The following is a 13782-nucleotide window of genomic DNA, read 5'->3' on the forward strand; positions in this document are numbered from 1 at the left end:
AAGACCTCATTTTGGGAATTCTTTTGGAGTAATTCGTGTGAGGTAAAAATCACGTGCTCAGACATTGCAATGGTTTAATCTAAATTCTAGATTGTGCACCAGTTTTTTGGTTTTTCTCTTACACTCTAACTACGGAACTAGCAATACATGGGTTTGATTTTATCAAGATAAGCTTCAGTTCCATCATACCAAACATACCCTTAGGATGATGATTTCATGTGGTTCTGATCCAAAGTTTGTAGAATATGTTTTGGTCGGACACAATTATCTTTATCATCCTGATCATGTAATTAAGAATTTTGGAAAATCCATGTTTTGGGCTTTTAACATGAGTAAGATATCTTCATATTGCTTGAATGAACACCCGCTGCACCAATGCTCACAGATTAAGCTGATTTTGTAATTTTCACTTTTTTCTCTGTATTTGAAGTCCTTATATGATGGCTGATGGGAAGGATATTCGACCACTTGTTATTGACAAAGGAACTGGAATGGTCAAGGTTAGTTAGAAAAGACTGCTTGTAATTTCAGCTCCATGCATGGTGCTAATGAATTATAATTTTGTCGTCGTTTCTTTAGGCCGGCTTCGCTGGGCATGATTCTCCAAAGGCTGTTCTCCCAAATATAGTTGGCCGTCCTCGTCACACTTTCGTTGCCATGGGACAAAAAAATGCCTATGTTGGTGATGAAGCTTGGTACAGAAGAGGTGCTTTTCCTCTGAAATACCCCGTTGAACAAGGTATAGTAAGCAATTGGGATGATGTGGAGCAAATCTGGCGCCATATATTTTACAATGAGCTCGCTGTTGCTCCCGAGGAGTATTCCGTTCTTCTGACTGATGCACCATTTAACCCCGTGGCAAACTGAGAGAAAATGACTCAAATCATGTTTGAGTCATTCAATGTGCCAGCCATGTATGTTGCAATCCAGGTTGTTCTCTCACTGTATACTAGTGGTCGTACAACTGGTAAGCTGTAGATGGAACACTAATATATTCTAGTTCTCTCTACCGATTTGATTAGTCACTAATTTCGTTGCTTCCAAACAAGGTATTGTGGTTGATTCTTGTGATAGTGTGAGCAACAGTGTCCCCATCTATGAGAGACATGCACTTCTCCATGCTATCTCGCGGTTAGATCTTGGTGGTGATGATCTTACATATTATCTCGTGAAGATTCTCTGCGAGAGTGGTTACACATTCAAGTATAAGATTGAAAAAGATGTTTTTTGTCATATGAAGGAGAAAATTGCTTATGTTGCACTGGATTTTGAAAAAGAGATTGAGGAGGCAAAAAAATACATCTCATCAGTTGAGAAGGGCTATGAGCTTCCTGATGGTGAAGTCATTAATATTGGTGTTGAGAGGTTCCGTTGCCCTGTGTTCCTCTTCCACCCGTCATTGGTTGGAATGGAAGCGATAGGAATGCATGAAAAAGCCTACAACTCAGTCATGATATGCGATGTTGATATTAGAAAAGATTTATTTTCAAATGTTGTGCTAAGTGGTGGATCAACTATGTTTCCTGGCATAGCAGAACGTATGAGCAAGGAAGTCATAGCAGAACCTATGAGCAAGGAAGTACGGTCCCTGGATTGGAGGATCAATTCTAGCTTCCCTCTGTACTTTCGAACAAGTTAGTTTCTTTTTGCTTTATCTCACTGATCAATCAATCAATGTATTTATTAACTCTTTTAAGCTCAAGGGATTTAGCAGCTAACATCTACGTCCATGCAGATGTGTATAACAAAGGGCGAGTTTGATGAATCTGGTCCCTTTTATTGTCCACAGGAAGTGTCCCTAAGCTTGGTGAGAACTTAAACTAATCATCTTTTGTTAAATAACATTAAATGAATGCTTCATATTAAGTCAACGTGGCCTGCTCTTTTTTGAAGTGTTACCCAATACTTTAAGCGGTCTGTGGTTAACATGCTATTCTTGCTTGGCTTTTCTTTATCTTTCTCTTTGTAATATACTAGCTAGGAAGCAGGAAACTGGTTATATAGTGATTTTGGGGTTAGGAATTCTGGACTAGCTTTCTTAACTATATTTACAAGAAAATATATCAATAGGTGGCTGTGTAATTGCCGAAAGTAGATCTACATTTCTATGCTTAGTATTATATTTGGATTGGATTTTTATTTAGCTTTATATATCTCATACCCGTTTGTTATCGGTTTGCAATAAGACATTTTTGTTGTTACCTTTCTATTGTTGTAGGTGATATGAATGGATGCAAATGGTCTTTGGAAATTAAATAGGCAGAAGAAGCATTTCGGTCCCACTTTGGCAAGAGAAATAAGTGAATGCTTGGTTGCAGACATATTTTCTATTAGAGAAAGGCAACACAACTTTTAACTGAACAGTGCATACTGTACAGATGTATGGAATAAAAGCAAGTTCTCGAGTTTTTGACATGGATTCTTGTTTCTTACATTTTCTCCTTTTGTGTTTCAACCTAATTTGAATTTTTTGTTATTACTAATATGTGATTTATGCCTTTGTTACAAGTCTGAACTTTGCCATATAATAAAAAACTGATATTTAAGTGGAGAATAGAGGCTATGAACTCCTCATACTTCTTGCTGGAAAATGTTATTTTTGCTAGTCTGATATCAAATCCAAAATTTGCTATCGATTAAAATGTTGGAGCTGATTTAGTTTCCAATTTCACGGGGCTATTGAATTCGCTTCGAACGAGTGAAAGGTGAATCGAAGTGTTCCCGGTGGTTTCAGAGCTCGTCGACCGGCGGTATTAAAATTTTGAATTTGTTACCAGTGGATTGAAACATCTTCGAGGAATCATTCCTGGTATTACCGACTAACTCATAAACTGTAAGTAACCATTCTACTGTCGGAAATGTCAGCTCCGACATTATATTAAACACTAACGAAACTTCAGTTGGCCGGAAATGTAATTCCGGCAGTTCAAATAGAGAAAAACCAATGCGAAAAGCTTTTCTGCTGTCATGGAGAATGTGTCTAAGCTTTCTCCCACTGGCTTCATCCAGAAAAACTCCACAATAATGCAAAAAGAAATTTCAGCTGTTCCGAGCATACAAGATATTCGACAAAATGATACAGTGAACTCTCCACCAGTTACGTAGCAACAAATTGGTGCAAAAGTACTTCTAAACTCATCTAAAGTCCCTACTGATACTGGATTGCAAGCGGATTCTCAGACAAGTGCTGATCATAGTCCTTTTTCTTTAGAGCTTCAGCTGGTCGGTAATGGTGGTGAGACGACACAGCAGGCCCAACCTCAACGCAGAAAATTAATGAAAACACTAAATTGATCGATTTTGTAGTCGTAAAGTCTGCTACCTGAGTTTGCTTCTGTCCAAGATATTTTCAGTTCTTCACATCGGCAAATAGAAGCAAAAATTTGAGAGCCGGTACTCTTTTCGATATTGCACTAACAACCTTCTTCAATCGAGTAAACTAGGAGAAATTTGAAAAAGATAAAAAAGGAGACCTTATAGCACATCTGGATGTGGAAAGCCAACTGAGATGGAGAAAGAAATATGAATGACTGACGAGTGACGAGAATGGAAGAAGAACTCGGCACAACCTTTTTCTGATGGTTCTTGTTACAACCTTTTTTAACACTTTTTTTAGTTTTAGTTAAATCCACTTGTCTATGTTTTATTCGTTACCATGACGTGTGAACCTTTTGTGTTTTGCTACTTATCAATTTTGTGTCTAAATAATAAAGTAAAGGCGCAGTCAGACTGTTCAAATGGAACAGAATTTAAATAGAGTGCTTAAGTGAAAAGCGATGTATTTTGTTACAAATATTTAAAATAATAAATTAATATTTACATAAGTCCTTATTTCTGTCTCAACTATGTAAGTGTAGTAGTTTAGCACTCTTCCTTTCCTATTCTTTAATTCTTAAATAACACCCTTGCTAAAACTTTAAAAGATGGGCAATATTGTCATTTAACCAAATTCTCCAATTCTTTTCCTTCTTTCTCTTCATTTTAATGCGCTGGTAGAGTTCTTTTTCGACAATTGAAAAATGGGGAAGGTGAAATTTGTGAAACTCCTCAAGTATTGACCAGAGGTATATATAAGGGAAAAGGGATAAGTACCCTCCACTTATAGTCAGATTTTCATCTACACAATTAAATTTTATGGGAGTCCTATTATCAGAGGTGGAGTCAGGATTTCAAACTTATGGATTCAGAATTCTTATCGTTTTAAGTTACTGGGTTCTAAATTAATAATTTATACATATTCAATAAAAATTTTTAGACAAATACAGAGTTCGAACCAAAGCTACTAGGTTCGGCCGAACCCGCTGGCTACACTCTAACTCCGCCCCTGCCTATTACCCCCTAAATTATTTTAAAACGGAATAAATTTATCCTTAAAATGTCACAACCACATCTATGTTGTGTGGTGGAGTACACGCGCCTCAATTTTTTTATCACTAAAATTAACTTTTTTTCCAGTGTTTTCAATCTTCTCCTTTCTTTCACTGTTCCTTCTCTCACATCCATTATCAACAACCCCAAAAATCACGATTATCATACTGGCTTTACCAAACATAATATCTTTACCACCTCTAAAAGAAAATTTTGACTTCCACAATTTTATTTTCACCTATTATCGCATTCGCCACCTTCTTTTCCCTCCATAACTATAGAACTTTATTATATTAATATAAACATAATTTCAACTAATTAACACCCGATCAATTAGAGTACAACATAAAAGAAAGGTGGATCTATTAATCCTCGAGAACTTCTAACAAAAATAAAAATATTTAGAATCGTTATCGTCGTTGGAAACAAAACCGTCGCCGGTAGTTTTGATACTCTCAAGTTTTAGAGTTGTCAAGCCATCATTATCTTCATATTTTAATTCACTAGTTGGTGGTTTTTACTGGGTGTTTGTTACCGCTGAAAAATGAGGATGTACGGGGTAAAAATAAAAGTGAAGGAAGATGAAAATGGTGAGCTGGACTCCATTTTTTCCAACGAGGAGTTTGCCGGAGTTCTTGTGGGAATCCCTTACAGTGGCCGAAAATAATTAAATGTGTACACAGACCTTACCCCTACCCTGAGAGGCAGAGAGGTTGTTCGGGAGACCCTCGGCTCAATAAGGTGAAAAGAGACTGATATATTAGTACCATCAATAAAATCATAGAAAAATTAACCACATTATAAGAAACACAAAATAGATTGAAAGTAAAACAATAATCAGTAGATAAAGTCCGACACCAGTAGATAACCACTAGCGTTTTAAGACTAAATCCTAACTGACTAGCCACACTCTGGTGCGCCGTAGAACATGATCAAAACATGTAAATGAAAAATAAACAACTAGTAATTGGTATCACTTTTTATGTCCCAATTTATGTGATATAATTTTGGTTTTGAGAGGTAAATGAGTTTTTCTTTAATCGTGATTTTATTTTTAATTATTTTAAATTATTAATTATTATGGCTAATACTACTTTTTATATAGTTTCTAATATATAAATTTTATTTCAAAATACTTAAAAATATATTTTTGTGATCAAAGTTAAAAAAATGTGCAATATGGAGGTAGAATAATAAAAGGCGCGTTTGTATCTATACCTAGTTTTGGGGTCACAATTGAACTTATACCCACTTTGTAAAAAAAAATTGTAAGCTTACTCACTTTACGATCAACTTCAGACTTATTGGGTTTGAAATTAAAAAATATTAGTCTGAAGTGAAAAAATTGCACTTCAGATGCACTTAAGGCCAAATAGGTCTGAAGTGCAACCAATGGTTTCATGCACTTAAGGCCAATAAGTCTGAAGTGAAAAATTGCACTTCAAATTCACTTAAGGCCAAAATGTCTGAAGTGCATCAAACGTTTTCCTACACTTAAGGCCAATAAAGCTGAAGTGAAAAATTGCACTTCAAAAACACTTAAGACCAATTAGGTCTGAAGTGTAACCAATGGTTTCATGCACTTAAGGCCAATAAGTCTGAAGTGAAAAATTACACTTCAGATGCACTTAAGGCCAAAAGATCTTAAGTGTAACAAACGTTTTCCTACACTTAAAACCAATAAGTCTGAAGTAAAAAATTACATTTCAGATGCACTTCAGGCCAAATAGGTCTAAAGTGTAACCAATGGTTTCATGCACTTAAGACCAATAAGTCTGAAGTGAAAAATTGTACTTCAGATGCACTTAAGGCCAAAAGGTATGAAGTGCAACAAATAATTTCATGCACTTAAAACTAATAAGTCTAAAATGAAAAATTGCAATTCAGATGCACTTAAGGCCAAAAGGCCTAAATTTGTCACGACCCTAAATCCGTACCCGGCCGTGATGGCACCTATCGTGAAACAAGGCCAGTCGACACAACACCCAATTTATTTTAAACAATTATAATAACACAATTTAAGTCATTAACATGTTAATGATCCCAAAATAAAAGTGAACTAGTACAATTTGCGGAAAATCCAACACAATCCTACATCGGGGTGTCACCAGTCATGAGCATCTAACGTAAGTCTAAAAGTATGAAAGAGTTTATACAGTCTATTACAAAACTAGAAATAAAAAGTAAGATGGGAGGGAGAAATACTTGGTTGCGAACGCCGAGCAGCTACCTAATGGACTCCAAATAGCCTGTTGGGAGCAATCAGCCCTCACTGGCGGGAACCGAAGCTCCTGAATCTGCACACAGGGTGCAAGGAGTAAAGTGAGTACTCCAACTCAGTGAGTAATAATAATAAATGAAGACTGAGCGATAAGAAAATACGTAAAACACAGTAAAATGCTATGAGAGGTAGTGTAAAACCAATATAATGCAATAAAACAGTGAAATCTTATAAAAACGCCTTAGTTCAGTATAAGCTTCTTTAAAATACATTTTTAACAGTTAAACAAGTATATGAAAAGCAGCGAGAAAAGATAAACATATAAAATCAACCCCTCGGGTACAATATCAACAGAATCAGCCCCTCGGGCAATAACATGGAACAACACCAGTCCCTCGAGTTATATCACATATCACACTGGGTACCCACGCTCACTGGGGTGTACAGACTCCGGGAGGGGCCCCTTACGGCCCAATCGCAACATCAAGACATCTCGTTGCATAATCAATAGGCTTTAGGCCTCATATCAAGCCACTGTGTGGCGTATAACTTAGGCCCTCGACCTCATAATCATAATCAGTGCAACACTGCTGCGGCGTGCAACCCAATCCCATAAAGATCCTCACAACATAGGTCCTCGGCCCTACTTAGTCAGAAATCTTTAAAAGTCACTCAGGCACAGTAAAATATGATGCTCAGCCCAAAATATCATTTAAAGTGTTAAAACAGAGTAAACATGGATGAGTTATGAAAACAGTAGAATATAGCATGACTAAGTACAGATATAAAATCAAAACAGTGAGGAAATAGTAGTAAAAATTCCCCAAGGGTCTAAAACAGTTGGCACGAGGCCCAAATATGGCATTCAAACCAAAATATGATGATATCAAATGGTTTTCAATCAAATACGCGGTAAATCAGTCATTCGAGATGGACTAAGTCACAATCCCTAATGGTGCACGACCCCACGCTCGTCATCTAGCGTGTGCGTCACCTCAATATAGCACAACAATGTGAAATTCGGGGTTTCATACCCTCAGGGCAGCATTTACAATCATTACTCACCTCTATCCGATCCAAACTCTAGCCCGCGATGCCTTTGCCTCTCGAATCGGCCTCCGTATGCTCCAAATCTAACCAAAATCAGTGCAAAACCATCAAAATATGCTAAGGGAACAAAGCCCACTCGAAAAAAATCAAAATTACAATACAAATCCCAAAATTGGCCAAAATCCGACCCCCAGGCCCACCTCTTGGAATCTGATAAAAATTACATCAATAGACTCCTTATCACTCCCCGAGTTCATTCATATCAAAAACACCAAAATTCAACCAAAAACGACCCCTCAAATCCCAAATTTTAGGTCTCCAATTACAAGCCCTAGTTCTTCAATATTTAGATTTAAATTCTACAAATTTCATGATTATTTAGGCAGAAATCACATTAGGATTGAGTATTAAGTTCATAAATCTTACCTCCAAGTGTTCCCCCTTGAATCCCTCTTCAATCCCCTTCAAAAAGCTTCAAAATCGCCCAAAAATGGAGGAACTTAGGCTAAAAATCGTGGAATAGGCCTTTTAAACATTCTGCTAGTCATTTCAAATCCTTCTTCGCGAACGCGGTCAACACCTCGCGTTCGCGAAGCACAAACTTAAGTTGACCAGAATTTCCTCCTACGCGAATGCGACCACCCCTCGCAAACGCGATGCCTCAGCAACACAACCCTTCACGGATGCGGCATCACCCTCGCGAACGCGAGACCTCCTTCTAGAATACAAAGTCCAACAACACATCCTCCCATCCTAACCCTTCGCGAACGCGAGGGTCCACTCGCGAACATGAAGAACAACTGGTCTGCAACATGCACAGTAGTTTTCTGCAATTTTCCACAACTTGAAATGATCCGTTTAATCACCCGAAACTCATCCAAGGACCTCGGGACCTCAACCAAACATGCCAATATATCCCATAACATCATTCAAACATGTTACAACCTTCGGAATGCTCAAAACAACATCGAAGCATCAAATTTGTATCAGATTCAAGCCTAAGAATTCCAAAATCTTCAAAATTCCGCTTTCGATCAAAAAGTCTATCAAACCACATCCGAATGACCTGAAATTTTGCACATACATCCCAAATGACACAACGGACCTACTACAACTCCCAAAATTCTATTTCAACCCCGATATCAAAATCTCACCTATCAACCGGAAAACGCCAAAATTTTAATTTCGCCAATTCAAGCCTAAATCTACTCCGGACCTCCAAAACACATTCCGATCACACTCCTAAGTCCCAAATCACCTCCCGAAGCTATCCGAACTATCGAAACTCACATACGAGCCCTTTAACACATAAGTCAACATCCGATTAACTTTTTCAACTTAAGCTTACTCAAAAGAGACTAAGTGTCTCAAACCTTACCAAAACCTCTCCGAACCCGAGCCAACCAACCCGATAGCATATAATACAGTTGAACAAGGAAATAAGAAGCAAAAATGGTGGAAATGGAGCGGTAACTCATGAAACGACCGGCCAGGTCGTTACATCCTCCCCTTCTTAAACAAGCGTCCGTCCTCGAACGGGTCAAGAAACATACCTGAAGCCTCAAAAAGGTGAGGATATCTGCTCCGCATCTCCGCTCAGTCTCCCAGGTAGCCTTCTCCACGGGCCGACCTCTCCACTTCACTTTCAATGAAACTATATCCTTTGACCTCAACTTTCGAACCGACATTCCAAAATAGCTACTGGCTCCACATCATAAGTCAAATCATCATCTAACTGAACCGCGCTTAAATCCAGAACATGAGACGGATCCCCAATATACTTCCGGAGCATAGAAACATGAAATACCGGATGCACACTCGACAAGCTGGGTGGCAAAGCAAGCTCACAAGCCACCTCCCCAATCTTCCGAAGCACCTCAAAAGGCCCAATGAACCGAGGACTCAATTTACCATTCTTCCAAAAATCTCATAACACCCTTCATGGGTGAAACCTTCAACAGAACCTTCTCACCAACCATGTAGGACACATCCCGAACCTTCCTGTCAGCATAACTCTTTTGTCTAGACTGCGCTGTACGAAGCCTCTCCTGAATCACCTTCACCTTGTCTAAAGAATCATGCACTAAGTCTGTACCCAATAGCCTAGCCTCACCCGTCTCAAACCAACCAATTGGAGATCTACACCGCCTCCCATACAAGGCCTCATATAAAGCCATCTGAATACTCGACTGGTAGCTATTGTTATAAGCAAACTCTGCGAGCGGTAGAAACTGATCCCATGACCCTCTAAAATCAATGACACAAGCACACAACATGTCCTACAATATCTGAATAGTGCACTCGGACTACCCGTCCGTCTGAGGGTAAAAAGTTGTGCTCAACTCAACCTGGGTACCCAACTCTCGCTGCACAGACCTCCAAAACTGCGAAGTAAACTGAATGCCCCTATCTGAAATGATGGAAACTGGGATACCATGCAAACGAACAATCTCCCGGATATATATCTCTGTCAACCGCTCTGAAGAATAAGTAGGAATAAAGTGCGCGGACTTGGTCAGCCGATCAACAATCACCCAAATAGCATCGAACTTCTTCAAAGTCTGTGGGAGCCCAACTACAAAGTCCATGGTGATCCGCTCCCACTTCCACTCTGGAATATCCATCTACTGAAGCAAGCCACCCGGTCTCTGATGCTCATATTTCACCTGCTGACAATTGAGACACCAAGCTACAAATTCCACAATGTCCTTCTTCATTCTCCTCCACCAATAATGTTGTCTCAGATCCTGATATATCTTCGCGGCACCCAGATGAATGGAATATCGCGAGCTATGTGCCTCCTCCAGAATCAACTCCCGAAGCCCATTTACATTGGGCACACATATCCGGCCCTACATCCTCAACACCCCGTCATCACCAATAGTCACATCTCTGGCATCATCGTGCTGAAATCTATCCTTAAGGACAAGCAAATAAGGATCATCATACTGGCACTCTCTGATGCAATCATATAAGGAAGACCGAGAAATCACACAAGCCAATACCCGACTGGGCTCAGAAATATCTAACCTCACGAACCGATTGGCCAAGGCCTGAACATCAACTGCAAGAGGTCTCTCCCCAACTGAAATATATGCCAAACTCCCCATACTCGCTGCTTTCTACTCAAGGCATCGGCCACCATATTGGCCTTTCCCGGATGGTACAAAATGGTAATATCATAATCCTTTAGCAACTCCAACCATCTCTGCTGCCTCAAATTAAGATCCTTCTACTTGAACAAGTGCTGGAGGCTATGATGATCAGTAAACACTTCACAAGACACACCATACAAGTAATGCCTCCAAATCTTCAACGCATGAACTATGACAGCCAACTTCAAATCATGAATAAGGTAGTTCTTCTCATGGGGCTTCAATTGACGAGAAGCATAAGCAATAACTCTACCCTCCTGCATCAACACACACCCAATACCAACTCTAGAAGCATCACAATACACGGTATATAAACCTGAAGTTGATGGCAAAACTAACACTGGAGTTGTGATCAAGGCAGTCTTGAGCTTCTGAAAGATATCCTCACACTCGTCCGACCACCTAAATATAGCACCCTTTTGAGTCAACTTGGTCAAGGGCAATGCGATAGATGAGAATCCCTGAACAAACCGACGGTAATAACCCGCCAAACAAAGAAAGCTGCGAATCTCTATGGCTGAGGACAGTCTGGGCCAACTCTGAACCGCCTCTATCTTCTTTAGATCAACCTGAATACCCTCGTTGGACACCACGTGCCTCAAGAAAGCCACTAAATTGAGCCAAAACTCACACTTGGAGAATTTTACATAAAGCTTCTCCTCCTTCAATCTCTGTAACACAACTCTCAAATGCTCTGTGCGCTCCTCCTGACTGTGTGAATACACCAGAATATCATCAATGAAAACTATGACAAACGAGTCGAGATAAGGTTGAAACACGCTGTTCATCAAATGCATGAATGCTGCTAGGGCATTGGTCAGCCCAAAAGACATCACCAAGAACTCATAATGACCATATCGGGTCCTGAAAGCTGTCTTAAGAATATCCGAGTCCCTGATCATCAACTGGTGATAACCTGAATGGAGATCAATCTTTGAGAACACCCTCGCTCCCTGAAGTTGGTCAAACAAATCATAATGCGAGGCAGAGGATACTTGTTCTTAATTGTTACTTTGTTCAACTGCCTGTAATCAATGCACATCCTCATCGTGATATCCTTCTTCTTCACAAATAGAACCGGCGCACCCCAAGGCGATACACTAGGTTGAATGAACCCCTTATCCAGGAGTTCTTGAAGCTGCTCCTTTAACTACTTCAGCTCCGCTGGTGCTATACGATATGGAGGAATATAAATGGGCTGAGTGCCCGACACCAGATCAATACCAAAATAAATATCCCTGTCTGGTGGCATGCCCGACAGGTCTGCAGGAAACACATCGGGAAAATCCCTCACAACTGGAACAGAATCAATACTAGGAGTCTCTACACCGACATCCCTCACAAAAGCTAAATACGAAAGACAACCCTTCTCAACCATACGCTGGGCCTTCAAGAATGAAATTACCCTACTGGGAACATAATTAGTCGAACCTCACCACTCAACCATAGCACACCCGGCATAGCCAATGTCACTGTCTTAGTATGACAGTCCAAAATCACACGACACGGAGATAGCCAATCCATGCCCAATATAACATCGATGTCTACCATACATAACAACAACAGATCCACTTGGGTCTCCAAACCCCCAATAGTCACCACACATGACCGGTACACACGGTCTACAACAATAGTATCGCCCACCGGAGTAGATACATAAACAGATGAAATAAGAGACTTACGGGGCATATCCAAATAACAAGCAAAGTATGATGACACATAAGAATAAGTGGAACCGGGATCAAATAATATAGAGGCATCTCTGCGACAGACTGAGACGATACTTGTGATCACAACATCTGAAGCAATAGCATCGGGCCTAGCTGGAAGTGCATAAAAATGGGCCTGACTGCCACCTGATCGACCTCCCCCTCTAGGGCGACCCCTAGCTGCCTGACCTCCACCCCTAGCTGGCTGGGTGGGTGGTGGTGAAGTAACTGGCGCTGAAGTCGATGGCTAACTCCTTTGCTAAGATGAACCCCCAAGACGATGAGGATACTGCCTCCACATATGACCCATCTCTCTACACTCATAGCAACTTCTGGGTGCTGGAGACGGGGATTGAAGGGAACCCCTAGCACCGGAATGACTAGCAGATGCACCTGCCATAGAAGAGCCCTGAACTGATGAAGCACGAGACGAACTCTGAGCTGGAAGGGTACTAAGTGATGACTGGACCTAATGAGAACTGTGAGAACCATGACCCGATGAAGCCCCACAATAACCTGGGCGAGCTGGCTGAGCATGCCTGAATGGACGGCCTCTGCCGTGCTAAAACTGACCTCTCGAAAGAGTACCACCATAACTACCAGATCCTGGAGGCCTCTTGGCCTCTCTCTCATCTTTCTCCTGGCGACGAACTGACTCAATCTCACGAGTAATGTCTATAACCTCCTCAAAGGTAGCACCAGACACTGTCTCCCTGGTCATGGGAATACGAAGTTGATAAGTGAGGCCATCAACGAACCTCCTAATTCTCTCTCTCTCTCTGTAGGAACCAACCAAATAGCATGACAAGCTAACTCTGAGAACCTCATCTCATACTGCATCGCAGTCATCTCTCCCTGATGCAACCACTCGAAACTGCCTGCACAGCTCGTCTCTGCGAGACCGTGGAACATATTTCTCCAAAAAGTGAACAAAGAACTGCTGCCAGGTAAGGGGTGCTGCACCAACATGCCTACGCCTCTCATAAGCCTCCCACCAAGTGAAGGCAGCTCCAGAAAACTGAAAAGTAGTGAAAGCAACCCCGCTGGTCTCCAGAATACTCGTTGTACGAAGAATCCTCTAACACTTGTCCAAGAAACCATGAGCATCCTCGCCCTCTGCACTACTGAAAGTCAAAGGCTGAAGTCTACCAAACCTCTCCAACTCGCGCTGCTCGTCCTCTGGCATGGCAGGAGCTACATAATCCTGAGCAGCTGCAACCGGCTGGGCTGGATGTTCCCCCGGTATCTGAAGTCCCTACACGACCTACTCAGCTGTGCG

General features: G+C 40.8%; 1 pseudogene; it reads left to right on the forward strand.

Annotated features, from left to right (window-relative positions):
* The first annotated feature begins 440 nt into the window (after nucleotides 1–440).
* On the forward strand, nucleotides 441–2283 carry LOC104247482 (actin-101-like; annotated as a pseudogene).
* Nucleotides 2284–13782: the final 11499 nt, after the last annotated feature.

The sequence above is a fragment of the Nicotiana sylvestris genome, chromosome 4 (genome assembly GCF_000393655.2).
Source record: "Nicotiana sylvestris chromosome 4, ASM39365v2, whole genome shotgun sequence".
Classification (NCBI taxonomy): domain Eukaryota; kingdom Viridiplantae; phylum Streptophyta; class Magnoliopsida; order Solanales; family Solanaceae; genus Nicotiana; species Nicotiana sylvestris.